General features: G+C 39.1%; 1 pseudogene; it reads left to right on the top strand.

The window, feature by feature from the left end:
- Positions 1-18,437, top strand: part of LOC149158904 (F-box/kelch-repeat protein At2g29830-like) — a 99,522-nt pseudogene that overhangs the window by 68,326 nt on the left and 12,759 nt on the right.

Here is an 18,437-nt window from a genome sequence, read left to right as displayed (position 1 = left end):
TTTCTATTACTTCAATTAGACTAAGGGTATGTTTTATATTGAGAAAGAGGGTCGAAGCCCTAGAAGTATGCCTAAATACCTCAAGTTGATATACTGACTGGACCAAGGTAGTAAGAAGGCTAGTCAAGGCCTTGAGGAGTAGTCCATAGGTTAGAGAAGAAGGGTCGAAAGGCCTCAAAGAATTGAGAGCAATATGGATTTATCTTAGGCTTAGAAAAATGCCAACAAAGGTGCCTTAGGATCTTATATTCATGGAAGAAGGGCTGGTCTAGCCCTAGGAGTTTCCAGGACCTAATTTTTTCCCAAGTCTTGGTTGATATTTTTTTGATGGACTCAGATCTAGTTGCAATGGGGTCAAAGGACCTCAGTTAAAGAATAAGGAAGCTGAGAAGCTTCATTTCGGAGGGTACAAGAAGAAAAAAATACCCCAAACCATTAAAATATGCCAGTAAAGTTATCTTTCTACGCAGGAAGTCTACTAAATTCTATTGAAGGAGGTTTGAGTATCATGGTTTGATGCTTCCTATAATTGTAATCCCTACTTATAAACCTCAGATTGTGGAGAAGATTGTTCATTATAAGATGATTATGAATTATGTTAGTAGTCGTGTATATAGGAAAAGAAACTTTTGACTGATACCTTGCATATGCTATTGAAAATAAATTATACTACTAAGGTGCCATTACTTAATTCTTTCCAGAATAGATTGGAAGATTGTTTGATTCAATGAAACTAGAACCAGAGGGAGCTAATATCTAGTTCCTAGTTCTCAGATTGACACTTACCATTGTTTGAAGAAGTAAGGCTTCAACAAAGTTTGAAGGAAGTAATCTCAGTATGCTTTCTCTTTGAAGGGTATAAAACCATTCTCTTAAATTTGAAAAATCTTGCGAAGTGAATCTTGGAGGATTAAACAAGTAGACGAGTAACTCAAACTTAAGTGAAAACTATACCTCTAAAATTTCAAACAGGTTTGAAAATGATAACCCAAGTTCAAGTCGTACCTTTGTCATAGAGTAGAATCAATGTGTTGATTTATGCTTGCAGATATGGCCAATTCAAGGGAATTCAAAAGTTTATAGTGAAGAAGGGACCAAGACTGAGTATATGGATGAATAAATTCAAGTTGAATCTTAGACAAGGACTTTTGTTTAGGCTTGTTTGGGAAGCTTCTAAGGACTATGTTGAATCTTGTTTAGGAATCCATCTAGAGGTGGAATCAAGGATGTTGTCACTAATGAGGTCTAGTTCAAGGCACTTGCTAAAAGAAGGATGAATTGAAAGAAGAATGTTGACATAAGTCTTCTAATATTTTCGAAATGTGGTCAAATAAAAATATTTGAAAAGTATGTGATGCCTTGTATATGTTGTTGAAGTTCTCATTGGCTGAGATACGTTAAGCAGATTGAATTTTAAAAGCAAGAAAATTCATATCACTTGTTCTAAAATATGAGCCCTTCTTGGAAGAGCTAGTAGACTTATGGTTTGTAAACCCTAAGAAAAATATTGAAGTCTATGATTTACAAATTCCTATGGTTTGTGGATAAAACCCTAGAGATAGACCTTGAATATTGAAAATTGATGAATCTGATTAATGAAGAAACTCTAGATCATTAAAATAAGGAAAGCATAATGACATGCATTAGTAGTTGATGATGAGGACAAGAAGATAATTTTGCAGATGGATTTCAATTATTTTTGTAAGAGGGAAATGATAGAGAGGGAGCCAACAAATTCCCTATGATACTTAGATCAAAAGATAAGTATTTTATGTATTTCTTCCCTGATTATTACTTATCTTTTATCAGCCCCTTGTCTTTGTATCTCTTTCTTGGTTATAATTGTTTATTCCATGACCTCCTAATGAGGGTTGCAAGTACATAGTGAAGGATGTGAAGGATCTAGAAGAAAATGGAAGCATTGGAAAGGATGAAGCAAAGAACCATGCTAGATAACCTAAAGAGATTCTATTCTAGAGGTAGTAGGCTAACAAGTTTGAAGGATGCCATGATTGTGTCTAGACTGAAGGGAAGTCAATTGTGACTTTCAAGTGGAACTACAAGATCAAATATGCGGTAGATGGAAACATACAGAGAGATTCAAAGTTAGTGAGTTCTCTTAGAAAGAGGGAGAGGACTATGAACAGACATTTGCTCAAGTTGCTAGGAAGAATTGTATTAAAATTATTATTTATATTGCTTCTATTATGGATTGGAGGTTACATCAGATGGATGTGAAGGTCTCTTTCCTAAACGAAGTAATTGAGGAAGAAGTGTACATAGAGCTACCTCAGGGATTTGAGCTACATGAGAAGAAGTCTCATGTTTATATATTAAAGAAGGCTTTATATGATCACAAGTAGACATTTTGGGCTTGGTGTTTTTGGATTGATGGATACCCGATATGTCTTGGTTGTTTAAAGTGAACCTATTATATCTTTTTTATATGACTCAATTCAAATGAGAGAAGAAGGAATTATATGAAAAAGGGAGAAGTAGTGGCAAGAGGATTTTCTTCTATAGAAGTAGATATGATTACCATAAGGAACTCTAATTTAGAGGGATTTGACCTCTAAGTTCAAGATAAAGGATCTATGTTTTATGCATTAATTCCTTTGTCAAAGGAAGTATACTATTGAGATCCTTCATATATTTGGGATGATGGACTATCATTGAGATGCTGAGAGACAAGATATCTCTAAGAGAAGTATAACATCTATGAGTGGACCATGCCAAGAAGAAAATATGCTTCAGTGAATATAAAGTAGTAGTGGCATAGGGAGAAGACATGATTTTCATAGTAGGATCTATTTCAGTGTTTGAGGGAGCACCCAATGAAGGTGACTAGGAAGAAACTACGTGATGGATCCAATGAAGGAATCCAATCAGTTTATAATTGAGGTAAGGCATGTGGTAGGAGGTATCGATATGATACTGTTGGATTGAGATAAAGAATTACAATTGCAAGAATTTAAAGATTTAGAATGGGTAGAGAGTGCAAAAGTTAAGAAGAGCACATCACGATGACACTTCAATTTTAGATTCTACTTTGATATTCTAAATGAGCAGGAAGTAGACATTTGTCACACTCAGCATGATAGAGGCCAAGTATATTGCAGCTAGTTTGGTGATTTGTGAAGCATTATGACTTTAGAAGTTTCTTGTAGGATTATTTGATCAAGTGCTAGAGATGATTGTGGTGGTTGGTTGAAGCACATTTATATCAAGTACAACTACATCCAAGACATGGTAATGAAAGGAGCAGTGAGGCTCCAATGCATTTCTACAGACGAGCAGGATTTTAACATTCTCACAAAGCCTCTGTCCTAGGGTGAAGTTTGTATATTTCAAGGACAAGCTTAGCATAGTTGAGAATGCTTCCCTCAGTTAGAGGGAGTGTTAATGTTGTAGCATCAAGGACTAAAATTCTCCTAAGACAAAGGTATTGACCAAGTTGCCATGTAATATAAATAGGGAGAATGGTCCCAAGATCATCAAGGCCCGGAGTGCTCCATATTGCCAAGAGGTGCTTGGCTAGTGGTTGGAGTGACTGTCAAAATGATCTAGAGAGCATCAAGGCCCAGAGTGCTCCCATAGTCAGAAGGTTCTGACCATGTTTCCAATAGGTTCTTGGCTAGTGGGTAGAGTGAGTTCCTTTATCATTGAGCAAATGTTTTACCATTAAATTGGCATGCATGAATGGTAGTTTCCCAGGGTTTCACCATAGGTTAGAGGTGTTGACCAAGTTCCAAGTGACAACTTAGATAATGGGTGACCCAGGACTAGTGAGTTAACCCCACAAGGAAAAATGGTTTTTGTCCAGTGGGTGACTAGATGATGTTGATTTAGGATTCTTTCAACATGAAGTGAATATATACATTAACATAGCGAGCTCATTCAACCTTTTCTTAGGATGGATTTTTTTTCAACAAGCGAACATTTGAATAAGTCAAAGAGAATAGCTCCCTTACTAAGAGGGAGTGTTGAATTTTGGTAGATATGGTTGGTATTCATTTATTGTATGAGCCCACAAAATTAAAATAGAATGAAAATATATATTTTATTTAAGTTGGCTCCAAATAAAAGAAGGAAAAGTCAAATTTTGAATTTCAAATTTTACCTCCAAAATTCAAGTTTGCCCCACTTAGAAACACGCCAATTTGGCTCCTTCAACAACTATATATTTCTATTCCTCCTCACCCATTTTGAGTAGTTCAAACCAACAACAAATATATTTTTTTTGTTCACATGTGCAAAGAAGAGAGAGAGTAGCAATGACAAAGTTTGACCTACGTTAACCACCAAATATTTTGGGCAGCTGATTGAAATCCTTCTGGGTAGACTTATGTGCAGCAAAATAAATTTTTTTGGGGAGGAGCAAGAGGCCGAATTTCAGCTTGTCTCTGGCAGTTTGACTGCAGGTTTACTAAGGATACTTTTTGGGAAGTTCCACCATGTTTTACCTATGCTCGTTGTTGTCAATTTTGACCTTGTTTTACTATGGAATATCATATTGTATCTCTTATTGAATTGGAAAATTTTGTCTTAAGAAAACTTTCTTGGGTTTTCCCCTATTTAGGGCTTTCCTAGGGGAAAATTTGTGTCTCTTGTGTTTGGTTATTCTTTATGATCCTACTCTCATTATTACATCACTGTTGAGATTTTCTATGTACAATTGCTCAATGATACATGTGATATAAGAAACTTGATTAAGAAATCATTAGAAGTAATTATCATATTAGAAGATCATGAAAAATCGACACAAGAAACCTTTCTTTTATTGTTTCAATGATATTAGGTGTATGGGAAGGACAATAAAAGTTGAATCCCTTGGACCTTTTTGCATAACCAATAAAAAAATTATTGGTCGTATTTAAGTCCAACTTTTTCTCTAATAAATTATATATCTTGACCTCAATAGGATGGCCCCATATGTGTACATGTCCTAAACTTGGATTCCAACCATTCCATAACTCGAAAAGAGTTTTATGAACTTCCTTAGTGGGAACCCTATTTAGGATATATATAGATAATGAGAGAGTGGAATTACTAATCATACTCCTCACCATGTCCATTAGTGTACCATTTCTCCTTTCAGATACACCATTTTGATGTGTTGATTCAGGCATTGTGTATCGAGAAACAATGCCTTGTTCCTTAAGAAAGTTGCAAATGGACTTGGTTTTTGTCTTATACCCATTTACCTTCCATAATAATCTCCACATCTATCAAATCTCATAATTTTAATTACCTTTCTAGTTTTATTCTCTACCTCTACCTTATAAGTTTTGAAATCATTTAGTTCTTACTTTTCTCAAATAGTATATAGAGATACATAAATATCATGTGATCATATATAAATGAGATGAAGGTTTTCTAACCATTTAGACATGGAGTCATAAATGGTCCACATATATGGGATGTACGCTTTTACTATTTTCAAACTCCTCCTAGTTTTTTTCTTGGTTTTGTTGATATGCTTTCCCTTATGTAGTTCACACAAACACCAAAATCAGAGAAATCAAGGGTATCAAGGAATTCATCATTTATTAATATCTTGATTCTCTGTATGGAGATGTGTCTCAATCTCCTTTACCAAAGCTTGGAGTAATTCCCATTCATAATACCACGGTTAATGCCAACATTCCCATGAAAGGTTAAAAAATTGCACTACTAGATATATAAATAAATTTTAAAGAAATTGTAATGAGGTGCGGATAAAATTGGTTGTACTAACAAAAATTACAAGAATAATGTCAATTTTGTTGTCTAATCCACCCATTTTCATTGCTATTATGTCAAAATATCTTGAATTCATCATTTTTTTATGGTTTTCCATGTTCGTTGCATTATCGACGAAAAGACCAATTTGTCACAGCTACGACAAGGGAACTTCTATCAATTAAGATATTCAAATGGTCAGTCACTTTCTGACTAGTCAACCTTGACTTGGTCAATGAACATCGGAATTACCATAGTACATAAATTTTTATCGGATATCTGATGTTGATTTTCACTCTATATTTTTAAATTTATTTATTTTACTTCATGAAACTAATTTGATTGACTCTCTCTCTCCACATGATATAATTTTGACTTCCTATGGTTTTATCTCATGAAATGTGTTTCCATACATTTCATGTTCTCCAATGAGAGAGGGCCAAGGAAGACGATTCAGAGGTTCCTATTAGAGTAGTATGGGGTGGTATAATTTAAACTTCCTAGCATTTTATTTCATGAGACTGGTTTCTTTGGTGTATGGTTTGTGTTCTCGAGTGAGATAGGGCCAACAATGGTGATTCAAAATTTCTCCTCACGGAAAGACGAGGGTGGTTGCCCATAAAACATTAAGTTTTTTGGAGACATACATAGTGCTTGAAACCAATGGCATTTGGAATTATACCATCAATTTCAAGACGGAAAAATTAAATCCAAAGCAATGTTGGACTAATATTAGTTTCAAGAAGGAAACAATAAATCCAAGTCTCCAAACATTATTCTACCTATAGTACCCAATGAAGGAAATAGTAAATCCGAGTGTGTAGACATTATTCTTCCTAGACTACCCAATGAAATTGCATTGGATTACTTGGAAAAAATTCCAAGGCTAATGCATTAGCACCTCATAGCAATTTCCAAGGTATGGAAAATTTTTTATCTTCCCAAATTATTTTCTAGAATTCATAATTTGAAGGGTTTATGAAAGATTATCTTTATGTAAACCAAATGTTCTTGGGATGAAATTTTTTATGTTTGGAACCTAGAGAACAAAACCTGTTTTCCTCTCCCCATATGCCCCATCAATGTGACATGTTCCAATTTCATTGTGAGTAGAGAGAATCTTTTCTCCATTTGGAGATTGGCTAACTCTACCACTTCAACTGATGCGTGTTCCTATTTCCCCTCCTTGAATAGGTGGTAGATCCTCACACCCCTTAAGCTTCGATGATACAAGCTTGTAGGTTCTAGTATTGGGGGGGATATTTATGTCATGGGTGGTTGTGTGGATTCCTCAGATTGGGTAGAGGTTTATGATAAAGACATAGGTCTGTGGATTTCTTTCTTTATCCCTTGATCGAATTTTTCAAAAGATGGATTTTTTCAGGACTATGATGTGGTGAATGGGAAGTAGTTTGGGGTTTGTTATGGGGGTTTGTTGGGTAGCGGAAGCCCCACGCAACGGTTAGGAGGCACAAAGCCAGACATTTTGGGTAAATTTAGGGTAAAGACTCTGCTGAAAGTGCGGAGCGCGAAGAATAATAGGTTGAGTCAAAGGGTAGTCCACCCGAAAATAATGTAATAAATGTAAATAAGGTTGACCTGCGTAGGGGGCGCGGGCCAAGGAAGGGTATAAATAGAGCGAGGCTCTATAGGTAGAAGAAAGGGGGAGTTTTGACAAGGAATTTGAAATATAAATTAATAGGTACTTGAAGAAGATAGATTGAAAGCATCTGTAAGTCTGAGTCAAGGGATAAGGGTAGTAGGTATAGGCTCTGTTGCTGTGTGTGCAGAGGCCTAGAAAGTCTGCAACTGTGTGCGTGGACCCCTGCAACTGAGTGCGTAGGGCGGATCTGGATGTATTAAAGATAAACTGGAAATAAAGATAAGTTTCTTCTAAAAAAATTGTTTCCTCTGAGTTGTCATAATATCTGTTTAATTTAATCTTCTTATGGTTTAAATGAATGTAAATCTAGGTTCATTTTAATGCGTGAATCAGTTGTGTTGGTTAAATGTTTTCTTAAAGACCTTGGTAATTGGTAACTACTTCATCTAATAGAAAAGTGCACTAATAAGAAAGATATAATCAAGCTGGATCTATGTGAAGACCGAGTAGCACGGAGTTGTAAACCAGTGTGTGAAACCTCTAGACCACACTTAGACATCCCTAGGGTGTGGAAACTTGGTTCCAGCACCCTCCCCTGCTACCTCGGGTGAGACCTCAGTCCGTGCTCAGCAGGTTGTTGCCAAAAGGGTCGGTAGCTGCGAGATTTGTTTGTCTAAATAACTCTTCGGAACCTAGGTCAGGCCTATATAAGCCAACAAATGGTTCCGTTGCTAGGACCGGGATCTGCCTAAGGGGTGTTTAATGTGGGAACATTGGAATCCTACGAAGAAAGAACTCGAAGATTGGTGGGATCTGAAGCTTCACGATTTTGCGGTTCAGGAAAACAGAAATTCGCGAATATCGAAGGAACAGTGGTTGGGTCGCTATATATTCACGGATATACATGAGATCTTCTTCGTAACATTCCCGAAATAATTGTACGAGTGGATCGTGAAGTTAGCTGATAGCGTGGGGAGGTGCAAATTAGACCAGCCGATAGTGTGGACTCCAGAACTAGTGCGCAGGCTGGAAGCCACCGAAGATAGACTTGTGTGCGCAGTAGACCACTGGTTAGATCAGATCATAGGGGGATTTATCACTAAATTCACGATAGATACAACTATAAGTTACAGCAAAGCAGAAAGGAAATTTCTCCAAGGACCACAGGGTAGGTACATCAAATCATTGAACACTTGGGTTAAGATGTTGTTGTGCGAAAAATAGATTCTGCGCGTATATTGATGTTTGGAGTAATGTGGAGCGGAAAGGGTTATCGAAGAACAGGAGAAGTAGAAAATAGCCCGTTGATTTCTATCTCATGGGAAAGCAAGGAGGATCTTGCTAGGTTCTCGCCAGGAAGTGCGATCCGATTGATTAAAGAATGCTTCCCACTGATACCACCTCCATCTACACAACCACCCGCTTCATCCGCATCGAGTCCATCCACGCCAACACCTCCACCACCCCCTCCACCACCAAAAGCTAGGATGGCGACTACAGTACAGTTGCCAACATTTTAGGGTATAGGGAATGAAGAGACAAGTCGGTTATGGTTTGTGATAAAACCTGTATTGGACAAGCAAGGCATAACGGATGAAAACATTAAAAAGGCCACGCTAGTCAGTGCAGTACAGGACTACGCCTGACATGGTACATAAAATAATCAACCAACCATCTAAATGAGAGAATAGCGGTGATCTAGGACGTGTTGAATAAAGAGTTTGGCCGACCAAAGTCTGGAGCCCAATTGGTCATTGGATTCAAAGAGATAACAATGTTGCCTGGTGAAACCCTGTGGGATCTAGACCAAATATTAAAGAGTACTATTCGTGAAGCTAACATGACTTTAATAGATGGACAGCATTGCGTGTGGTTTGTGGTGTCCTTGATGCCCCATCTGAGGACGGCTTTGTCACAACATAAGATATCAAGCCAAGCCGAGGCACTGGAGACAACAATGAGGTTACACACGACCCCAATACTAGACCCTCGGTTGGGAGTTCAGCAAATCCACACGCAACTTCAAAACTTGAGCCTGGAAGCGCAGATTCTAAAGCAAGGAAGAGAGTCCTGACCAGAGGTATGCCCGGATGTAGGTTGTATTAAATGTAAGAGCCAAGCGCATGACAAGGACCATTGTATGGTTTTTCAAACTATCTGGTGGGAGGAGGCCCGATGCCATTAAAAGTGGAAGTACAAGAAGGGTCGAGTGCTCCAACTATACTCTGGTACACAATTTGCCAAGTAGGAGGAAAGCATGCCACGAACAGTTGCCACTATTGTCGAGCTTACAAAAACCTCCTCAACACTTATTTTGTAACTTCTGTAGAAAAATGGGTCACGAGGAAAATGATTGCCGCATGTTGATGGATCGAACACCTACGTATAGGATGCCAATAGAGACGCGCGGGCAAGACCCAACCACACCATTTGCGCACGATGGATTCTTGATACACAGATGGGGTCGCGGAGGATTGGGGCCCGGACAGGGCCGTAGATAGTTAATCTGTTATAATTGTGGTGGACAAGGACATTACGCCTAGGATTGTACGAATCCAACTAAAGCTTGTTGTCCATCATGCTACCAGTTTGATCACGATGCAGTCGACTGCCCTACGCTGATTGCTCAATTACAGGAAAAAGGAGTACTCCCAGCTAGCCCCACTTAGAACGTCCAGATGATGAAGGTTGAACCACGCATCGAAGACCCCAACATCAACATGATGCTCATAAGTGGCACAGCTACAGGGGAAGATAAGGGGAAGAAGCCAGAAGAGGATAAGTGGGTTCGGAAGGCTTCCACCAAATAACCAAAATTTGATTTGGCGCAAGTAAGGGTGACCTTCTTGGAGGCTAAGAAAAATTTTGCAGAAGCATAGACTTCGAGTAGTAAGGGGCAACCAAAACTAGAACAGGATAGGTCTTTGATAACTACCTTCTTAGAAACTTGTATGAAGCTTCTGAGGGATGCTAATGCAGTAAAAGGGTTACAAGAATTAATAACTAGATGTGTTGGGGCAGACGAACCGCGCCTGATCCGCAAAAAGGCAAACATGTTTTGCATACCGGTCAGGAGATGCGATTGACCATCCAAATTGGCGACTATGAGATGGACCAGGTTGTTTTAGATCTGGGGTCCGACGCAAATGTCCTACCAAAATAGACTTGGGAATGCATGGGCCAGCCTATGCTGCAATGGTCCCCGATCCAATTACGGATGGCCAACCAGCAAAAGATTCTGCCTATGGGAAGGCTGCAAGGGGTTACCGTGGACATCGATGGCACCAGCATGAAAATAGATTTTGAAGTCATTGAAATCGTGGATGATAGTAACCCATATCCAGCGCTGCTAGGGATAGATTGGGCAATAGACATGAATGGAATCATCAACCTTAAGAAATGAAAAATGATCTTTGAAAAGAATTCTCTCCGAGTAGTGATTCCATTAGATCCAGCTGAAGGAACACGTTATACTGAACCTGTGCACGACAATGATAGTGATGGGGAACTGGACTGTATCTATCAGCTCACAGCGCGAGATCGGGATAGGGTGAATCCAACAGCGGACGATCGATTATCATGGGACCGTGATAGCTCTTGCACGTTGGATTCGGATGAAGAGGTTGAACGATGGCAGAAACAACTGCACGAAGTAACCACATTAAATTTCAATAGGATGGTCGCAACAGGAGCTGTAGAACCATCAGCAGAAAAAGCCGAAAAATCAGTTGCCTCGAAGAAGTCGAAACTAGATGTGCCGATAATATCTACAATAGCACCCTAAACGACCTTGGCTTCAACAAAAAGGGTAGTCGTAACAAAGCAAAGGAAAAAGCATGGAGGTCACAGATAGGCATAGGTACAAGTGGCTAGAAAAACTAAGGAAGGCAGCCTAAAGTGACTCAGGTCGCTAGTAGTCAATGATGTTGGCATTATGAGACAAGTGTTGTCCTTGATGGCAAATCACACTGATGACAAATCATAGTGCAGAAGGATAGTAGCAAGGAATTGATGATCAGACTATAAGAATAAGAGAAATTTCATATACGCAGGTTCATTAAGCCCAAGTCGCGTATACACGCAGGTTCGCTATATACCAAGTCGCGTATATGCAGGTTCGCTATATACCAAGTAGGGTATACACGCAGGTTCATGAATGGAAAAGAGCGTACGTGTCGGAAAGCTTACTTTTGGTCCGTGGTAGTTAGTCCTCGGTACTTGAGCCTATGTTTTTGGACCAAAGTATCTCGACAGACGTGTTGATCTCTATTATTGAGTTGATGGTATTGTTTTACTATGGTTTTGGACCGTGGTATTATGAAAGGCCTAAACCTATATAAGGAGAAGATCATTAGGCCAAATGGGGTGAGTGAGTAATGAATATATGATGAAGTGTGAGATCCAAATGCTAGTTATGGGTTGGTGATCTGAACCATGGTTTCACTCATGTGGAGGATGATGAACTATGGAACGAGATCTCAAGGCTTGGAATGATTATCTTCATATGGTTTGACTGTGGATAGACTAGATCTATTGACGCATGTTTATTGTTATGATCTGGGTATGTTTTGATGTCTGATATAGCTGCGGAATTATAAGTTAGGATTTGCATATCTGTACGCAGGTTGTCTTTGGCAAAAGAGCGTATACACGCAGGTTGGGTTTGTCCAAGTAACGTATACAATGTGAAGTATGATATTTGAAGATGAAGTTGGATCTGGTTACTGTTATGTTGTCTATGTTGTTGACAGGGTTTCAGTGATTCAGTATTGGGTGATTCAGAGATTGATGATGCAGGTTGTTTTATGGATCCAATATGAAAATGTATGAAACGTGGTCCCGGGAAGATCGTAGAGTTCAGTAGGCTAGCACCTACGTACTGGTAAACATATCAGCCAGTACAAGAGCCAGGGGGTTGTAGCTCCCTTCCAGGAGTAGCTGGAGAATGAGTAAAGGTTGGAGCATTCTGTAGGCAAGCACCTACGTACTAGTAAATGGATCGGCTAGTACAAGAGCTAAGAGGGTTGTAGCCCTCTGCAAGTTGTAGCCTGCGTGCTGGTAAAGGATTGCACCAGTACATTGTAAAAGAAGTTTCTTTTTAAAGGAAGATAGAAACAAATTGCAGCAGGTGGTTTTCACCCACATTGGGTTTCCACCTTATATCATGGTGTTCATGTGTGTGCCTTATGTGTGATGATCTGTTCTATTATACTGCACCTATTTACTGTTAATATGGTTAATAATGTTCTGATGCATTTACTGAAGATAAGCTAACTGAATCATAAGATCTCTGGATATACGCTAGTTGCTTTAGACACAGTAGCGTGTACACGCGGGTTCACTTAACTAAAGTAGCGTATATGTTTCTAAGTATGAAATTGGAAAGGTTTTACTGATTTAATAATACTGATTCACCCCCCCCCCCCCCTCTCAGTATTATTTCCAACAATTTGTATCAGGGCAGGTCCTTTGATAGAAGCTTGATCGCTTGAAGGAGATCCGTGGAACAATGGGAAAGAAGCTTAAGAAGAAAGCTCATAAGAAGAAGAAGACACCTCAGAAGGACTATGACAGTGGGAGAATCGATTGGGGATTAGGTATAAGAAGCTCTTCAGATTCAGAATCATTATCAGGTATGAATGTGTTATCCTCTGATGGTCCAGCTATATTTCCTTGTGAAAGAGATGGAAGTGATAGTGAAACTACTGAACTTGCTCTTATGGGTGAACAAGAAAGATATCAGATAGAGGCAGTATTTAGAAGGCTTACAGACAAAATTAGAGATCAACAAGATCTATTGAACAAAAGGGAATGTGACTTCAAAGAAGAAGCTACCAAACTAAAGGCCCAACTTGAAGAAGGAAACAAGGTAAGAATACTACTCAAGGACAAGGAAGCCCAATGTCAAAAATTGCAGCATGAAGTGACATCATTAAGAAAAGAAGTCAACAAAAGAAGCACAACCATCAAGAAACTCAAAGATAGATCCAGCTACTATGAAAATCTTGAAGCTACAATCCTCTCACTAAAGGGAGATCTTGAAGAATCAAGGAAGCAGAATGAAGATCTACATCAAGCAATTGAAAAACAAGACAATGAAGTCATCAGCTTAAAATCCCAGCTGGAATGTGCCCTCCAAGTTCGTCAAATGCAGCAGGATATGAATGAAGAACAAGAAAAGGAGATTCTCAAACTAAGGGAACAAATGGAAGAAGGAAGAAAAGCTGAAGAAGATTTGAAAAAGCAATCTCTTGAAAAGGAAGAACAGCTTCAGGATGAGGTAAATATCTTGAAAGGTAAAATAGAAGAAAAGGATAAGCTTTTACGATTTCAAGATAGCTCTAAAGTCTTGGATGATATTCTTAGTAGTCAAAGATCTCCTGCTATAAAGATTGGTCTTGGCTTCCATGAATCTATTGAAGGTGAATCTAGTTCACAAGGTGAGGCAAGGAACTCTAAAGAGAAATCTAAAATGATCAACAAGGAGAAAAGAGAGATGAAAGGTCAATCTCATCATCAACCAAGGAAAGAAATTCTTCAAAGAAAATCTTTTACTCCTCCTATGAATAATGTTGAATGTTATGTATGTCATAATCTTCGACATGTTTCAGCTAGATGTGAAAGAAGAAGGGTTCAAGACCATCATGTAGAAAGATCATCACATTCAAGGTACTTTAATGGATATTGCTTTGCTTGCAATATGTTTGGTCACAAAGCTGTTGATTGCTACAGGAGAAATATGAAACATGTAAGATGTTATGCATGTAACAAGCTTGGACATATAGCAAAGGAATGCAGGAACAAAGCACGGACTTCACACCAAAAGGAGAAAACAACATCACACTTGAAGATATGGAAGAAGAAGGAAGTTCAGCCAGAAAGATGTGGCACAACACAAAATACTCAGGTTCAGCACAACACAGACATAACAGACTCAGAGGGAGCTGAAAGTGTAAAACTTCAGTATCCTGAATCTCATATGCAAGTTCCATAAAGGGAAGTCCCGTATATATGCGAGTTAGACACAGCAAAGTCGCGTATATGTCAGTCTGAGGAGAAGCAGTGGGGACAGGCTCAGAAAAGGGATATGATATGATTCAGTCCATTATTTGCTCTATTGGTTAATAGTTACAGTCTGCTGAGGATGTATGGAAATGTTTTAATACTTGTAAGATGTCTAGAAGTGTTTTGATCCTAACTTGATGATGATGATGTCTTGATGCTTACTCCTGATATATGCATGATCAGATCTAACATATGGCACAGGTTGAGGGGGAGAATATGCCTTTAATATTGCATTGTTGGCATTATGGATTAATAGTCCTTGGTGATGTTACTTATATGGATAAATGATATATCTTTCTATGATGTGGTTGTGAGTAGTCCATGATAAAATCTCATATGATTCTTGGGGTTTCATAGTTGATGTTCAGATCAGATTTATGGTTGACTCATTGATGATGCATATATGGTGCTTACATGGTGATCTTCATAAGGATAAGGAGAAGTACAAAGCTTGAATACACATCTTCCTCACTTGATGATGAGTCACTCATATGCTGCTGTCATCATATGATGTAGGAACTCATGGGGATAATGATTGTTGTTGATGATATCAAGAAGTTTTGTCAAAAGAGTTTGAGCTCAAGACACATAGTGCTGATACATGGATGACTCTTCAAAGTCACTTTGTTGGAGACATGATGATGAGTTCATATCTATATGATGATAGGTTGATACTTACATATGTTGGTTGATGCAGATGTTCCCAAGTAATGATACTTGGATCATGTAGAGCTTGATGAAATGGCTATGGTGGTTTCACACATGATATAATGTGAATGACTCTGAATTCTGGTCAAAGGGATGAATTGATGCAGACATACCTTGTTCCCTACTGGACATTTACAGGTTGCTGATATGGAAATTTGTGTACGCGAGTTGGATAAGGACTATCCGCGTATATACGCTTGTTTATGTAGATACAGTCGCGTATATGATAATTTGAAGGAAATCAGTGGGTCAAACTCAGAATGAGAAGATTCTGATATGGGTCTAACAGAGACCATCTGGCACAGGTTCAGGGGGAGCAGATTAACATCTAATAATGCATTGTTGGCTCTAGTTCACAGCTGTTGCTGGTTTCAAGTGGAACAGAGGTAGATGGAGAACAGAAGGAGAACATGATTGCTGATATATACAGTGATTGACAGATGCTGCTGATAGTAGTTATTGATGATTTGCATAGTCTTGATATTTCATCTCTATGTCATATATCTCTTTTATGTGGTATCTCTTTCATGGTGTCAAGGTCATGTAACGGCCTATATTGGTTTCCCCACTATGCCTGGGATGAAGATGTAATGTAATTGGTTGTCATATGTAAACTTCTGATGTATCCCCACTTAGTTGGGAGGTTGATCCCCACTTGGTTGGGTGAAGGATGTATGTATGAGTCTTTGGTGTTAGGAAGGTCACTTATGATGTATAGAGTTGTGTTCTTTCTTGTAGAACATCTTTTTGCAGATCTTGCCTTCAGTCAGGAAGAGCACACTTCAGCAGTACAGAGACTTGGCATGGACAGATTGGTACACTTTGGCATATACAAAGGGGGAGCACATTTGGAGATTTCAGCAGGTACTCAGGGGGAGTATGGACAGCAGAATGTTTATCAAGGAAAGAGAATATCTTGGTCCACCCTTTGCCCTTGATGTCAAAGGGGGAGAGTGATTTGGTGTTGTTGCCATCAAGTCCAAAGGGGGAGATTGTTGGCATTATGAGACAAGTGTTGTACTTGATGGCAACCCTCTCATAGAAGAACATCTCAATTACATATAACTAGATCAATCTACAGATGTGACTAAATGCATGGGATGCAGGACAGCTCAAAGGAACAAGAAGATCAAGTTCTAAGTGTGACAAGTTAGCTTTGCCATCAAGTCCAAAGGGGGAGATTGTTGGCATTATGAGACAAGTGTTGTCCTTGATGGCAAATCACACTGATGACAAATCATAGTGCAGAAGGATAGCAGCAAGGAATTGATGATCAGACTATAAGAAGAAGAGAAAATTCATATACGCAGGTTCATTAAGCCCAAGTCGCGTATACACGCAGGTTCGCTATATACCAAGTCGCGTATACACAGGTTCGCTATATACCAAGTATGGTATACACGCAGGTTCATGAATGGAAAAGAGTGTAAGTGTCGGAAAGCTTACTTTTGGTCCGTGGTAGTTAGTCCTCGGTACTTGAGCCTATGTTTTTGGACCAAAGTATCTCGACAGACGTGTTGATCTCTAGTATTGAGTTGATGGTATTGTTTTGCACTATGATTTGTCATCAGTGTGATTTGCCATCAAGGACAACACTTGTCTCATAATGCCAACAATCTCCCCCTTTGAACTTGATGGCAACCCTCTCATAGAAGAACATCTCAATTACATATAACTAGATCAATCTACAGATGTGACTAAATGCATGGGATGCAGGATAGCTCAAAGGAACAAGAAGATCAAGTTCTAAGTGTGACAAGTTAGCTTTGCCATCAAGTTCAAAGGGGGAGATTGTTGGCACTATGAGACAAGTGTTGTCCTTGATGGCAAATCACACTGATAACAAATCATAGTGCAGAAGGATAGCAGCAAGGAATTGATGATCGGACTATAAGAAGAAGAGAAATTTCATATACGCAGGTTCATTAAGCCCAAGTCGCGTATACACACAGGTTCGCTATATACCAAGTCACGTATACGCAGGATCGCTATATACCAAGTAGGGTATACACGCAGGTTCATGAATGGAAAAGAGCGTACGTGTCGGAAAGCTTACTTTTGGTCCGTGGTAGTTAGTCCTCGGTACTTGAGCCTATGTTTTTGGACCAAAGTATCTCGACAGACGTGTTGATCTCTAGTATTGAGTTGATGGTATTGTTTTACTATGGTTTTGGACCGTGGTATTATGAAAGGCCTAAACCTATATAAGGAGAAGATCATTAGGCCAAATGGGGTGAGTGAGTAATGAATATCTGATGCAGTGTGAGATCCAAATGCTGGTTATGGGTTGGTGATCTGAACCATGGTTTCACTCATGTGGAGGATGATGAACTATGGAACGGGATCTCAAGGCTTGGAATGATTATCTTCATATGGTTTGACTGTGGATAGACTAGATCTATTGACGCATGTTTATTGTTATGATCTGGGTATGGTTTGATGTCTGATATAGCTGCGGAATTATAAGTTAGGATTTGCAGATCTGTACGCAGGTTGTCTTTGGCAAAAGAGCGTATACACGCAGGTTGGGTTTGTCCAAGTAACGTATACAATGTGAAGTATGATATTTGAAGATGAAGTTGGATCTGGTTACTGTTATGTTGTCTATGTTGTTGACAGGGTTTCAGTGATTCAGTATTGGGTGATTCAGAGATTGATGATGCAGGTTGTTTTATGGATCCAGTATGAAAATGTATGAAACGTGGTCCCGGGAAGATCGTAGAGTTCAGTAGGCTAGCACCTACGTACTGGTAAACATATCAGCCAGTACAAGAGCCAGGGGGTTGTAGCTCCCTTCAAGGAGCAGCTGGAGAACGAGTAAAGGTTGGAGCATTCTGTAGGCAAGCACATACGTACTAGTAAAAGGATCGGCTAGTACAAGAGCTAAGAGGGTTGTAGCCCTCTGCAGGTTGTAGCCTACGTGCTGGTAAAGGACTGCACCAGTACATTGTAAAAGAAGTTTCTTTTTAAAGGAAGATAGAAACAAATTGCAGCAGGTGGTTTTCACCCACATTGGGTTCCCACCTTATATCATGGTGTTCATGTGTGTGCCTTATGTGTGATGATCTGTTCTGTTATACTGCACCTGTTTACTGTTAGTATGGTTAATAATGTTCTAATGCATTTACTGAAGATAAGCTAACTGAATCATAAGATCTCTGGATATACGCTAGTTGCTTTAGACACAGTAGCGTGTACACGCGGGTTCACTTAACTAAAGTAGTGTATATGTTTCTGAGTATGAAATTGGAAAGGTTTTACTGATCTGATAATACTGATTCACCCCCCCCCTCTCAGTATTATTTCCAACAGATGACAGCGTCCACAGGGACTCAAGGGG

Source organism: Pinus tabuliformis, chromosome 5_2 (genome assembly GCF_031772625.1).
Source record: "Pinus tabuliformis cultivar Carrire ecotype Pingquan chromosome 5_2, CPIR1, whole genome shotgun sequence".
Classification (NCBI taxonomy): Eukaryota; Viridiplantae; Streptophyta; class Pinopsida; order Pinales; family Pinaceae; genus Pinus; species Pinus tabuliformis.
The sequence above is the reverse complement of the archived record's forward strand: the minus strand, read 5'-3'. Positions and strand labels throughout refer to the sequence as shown.